Source organism: Schistosoma mansoni (assembly GCF_000237925.1).
Source record: "Schistosoma mansoni, WGS project CABG00000000 data, chromosome 4 unplaced supercontig 0032, strain Puerto Rico, whole genome shotgun sequence".
NCBI lineage: Eukaryota > Metazoa > Platyhelminthes > Trematoda > Strigeidida > Schistosomatidae > Schistosoma > Schistosoma mansoni.
Window position 1 is genome coordinate 618138 of NW_017386017.1, and position 2924 is coordinate 621061.

General features: G+C 40.2%; 1 non-coding gene across 1 annotated transcript; it reads right to left on the reverse strand.

Moving 5' to 3' along the window:
* On the reverse strand, nucleotides 1–98 carry Smp_tRNA_00238_Leu_CAA.1.1. The gene has a single exon. It is a non-coding gene (tRNA).
* Nucleotides 99–2924: the final 2826 nt, after the last annotated feature.

Consider the following 2924-nt stretch of genomic DNA (forward strand, 5'->3'; position numbering starts at 1 on the left):
GTTGATGTTTGTGGTGTCGACCGGTTTGTTGTTTTATTCAGTGTTGTTCGTTGTTAAAAGTCTGTGTCGGAGGTGGGATTCGAACCCACGCCCACATCGTGGACCAGAACACCCAGAAGAACACTCTTGAGTCTGGCGCCTTAGACCGCTCGGCCACTCCGACGTGCTGCGCTCGACTCACCCTTATCACCATCACATCATCCATCAAATAATATACATCATCATACTCATACTCCTCAAACTCATCACACTACTCATTCTCCTCCACACTCTCCACCTCATTCAACTCCTCATTCTCTTAATCCATCTCCTTATAATTCTCCTCCTCATCCACATCCACATCCACATCATCTTCATCATCATCACAAAGACCACAAAGACCAACAGCAACAAACAAATCACATTCATCACTACACATAAGCAAACTATGTCAAGCATAACACATCAGAACAACACTAAACAAACCATCAACCTCATCAAATTCCGAATCAGTATGCATTCTACGGTGTACAAATCTAACATCAAGTGTGTATGTCCATCATCAGTATTTGAGATATGTAAAAATAAAAACGAGGAGTTCGCATACCACTGAGATAATCCACTCACAACGTTACTCGAATCTACTCGATCTGCCAAGGCGTGCTTTTATATATACGAGTCGTTTTTTCGTGGATGCACCGCTGTCTCTTCGATTTTTTAAATGTAATCTTTCTTTTTCTTTATTGTCTTCTGTTATTTTTCGTAACTCTTCTTGTTTTTAATTCGATTGATCATCACATTTACCTTGATATTTGAATTCATTGATTAAATCGGAATATTATATGGTCCTTCCGCTTCGCCGTTCCTGATTTTTCTGATGACCGTCCTTATTTCTTCGATTATTTGCTGGTTACGTTTGAAGATACTGCAGTTTTTGTAGTTTGACAACGCTTTATCAGTAACACTATAATCCAATCTCGCCCACACAGTGAAATCAAAAGTCAGAAGCACAGATGTTGGAAGATATATTTGATGAGTTTTCAGTATATCCAGGGGTGACTGATTTAATCTGGCTAGTGATCGCAGGAGACGTTCGAAACCCTGATCTGCTGCGGATACATGACCGAGCGCCTTCAGCTAAATGAGTCCATCAAAACTAATGTGGTCAGCATCCAATGTCGAACCCCTACACCTTGTATGGTCAGATCCATGTGTGTTCCTACAGGTCCCAGTACCACTCCTCTCTCATATAATTTATCCTAGTATTCAAAAGTACTTTACTTTTTACGGCACTATTGACTTGCTGTTACTTCCGTAATAGCTCTTCGGTTTTCATGTGAATTTGTGATCTTCTGTACATATATGCCTCTTACCTTCATTATCTTATATTGCTACGCTCATTCTCCCAGTGTGTACTCACGTATATGTTTGTCACTTGTTCTTTATACCATGTCTCTCTCTGTCACACCATGCATTATCTCATTTTAGCTGTGCTGATGCTTATGATAAGTAATATACGGTGCTGGTACGCATGCTTTCTCGTCGCCTTACTTTCCCGTTCCTCATTTTTCTGAGTGAAAGAGTTAATAAAATAAACTCATCCAACTTATTCCACATCTGGCTTCTTATTGTTGTCGTTAGACAAATGGGGTTAGCCTATATGTAACAAACAGAAGATTTATGTTCATGGCTTTTGATGCTGCTCAGGCTAAAATGAAAGCCTATGATAAAAGAAACGTGAATATATATAATCTAGTTACTAGATAATCATCCAATAAGAATATATGTAGTGATAGTTCATAAGTAATTCTCACTGATTACAATTATATGATTTACTATCTATTTCCGGTGTACTAGTTACAGCGTCATATACTCACACTCACCTTTGGTTTGGTCTTATATAATTACTATTTTTCATTTCATGGCGTGACGCCGTCTGGTTTGTTTGTACATAAACCATGTATTCCTGAAAAATACGAATAGTATAGTGGAGGCTGATATTTGTGTCCTGGACTGGACAGAGTAGGCTAGGCGAGAAGCTACTATACAGAGGACTAATAAAGACCCAAAGTTGACACAAGTCTACTCGTTCTGTTTGATGTATCATTGGTTTATCCCAGGGACGAGGATACAGAAGTGGGTGTTCTGACTGGCGATTTTGCCACATGATATTCGACAGGTCATCAGACATTACAGAAATTTTACAAAATAGGAGTTTCTGAGTAAACATGGAATTCAGACGTTTAATATCATGATTTATTGGACCATTTAACTTTCGATCTCCAGTGAAGCCTTTTCTCCTTGCATATCCCTTCTTTTTCTCCATATAATGAACTGCGGGAACTCAGTAATGCCAATAATGCTCATCTGGTAGTAATATCTGAAACTTGGATACGTTCTCAGTTTACGGACCAGAAGCTAGCCATACCCGGGATGTCTTTGTTTTGAAATAACAGGAAAACAGGAATGGGGGTGAAGTAGCATTATGCTTACGATCTTGCAAGAGTCTATCAATCTTGATGAATCCATATGGCAAGGTTGTCAACCACCTCGAGATGTCTAGTCGGAGTCATCTACAGGAAGCCCACTGCTGACACCGAGTACGACAATCGTATGCTGGAAGGATTATCCCGCTCTAATCGTCTCGGGATCACTCATATCCTGATTCTAGGGGACTTCAATCTTCCTAAAGTCAGTTTTGCGGAACATACGTACATTAGAGGTGAGAACTGTGATGAAGCTCGTTTCTTCAACCTCAGTGAAGATCTGGGATTATTCAAAAATATGAGGTCGGCAACTCGTAGGAGATACAGTCAGACGCCATCGCACTCCGACTGGGTACTTACAAACGACGAATTCCCAATTGACAACCTCCCAATCCTGGCTCCCCTGGGGAAAAGCGATCACGCTGTCATAGCCTTTTGTTTTATCATCAAGACTGAGCT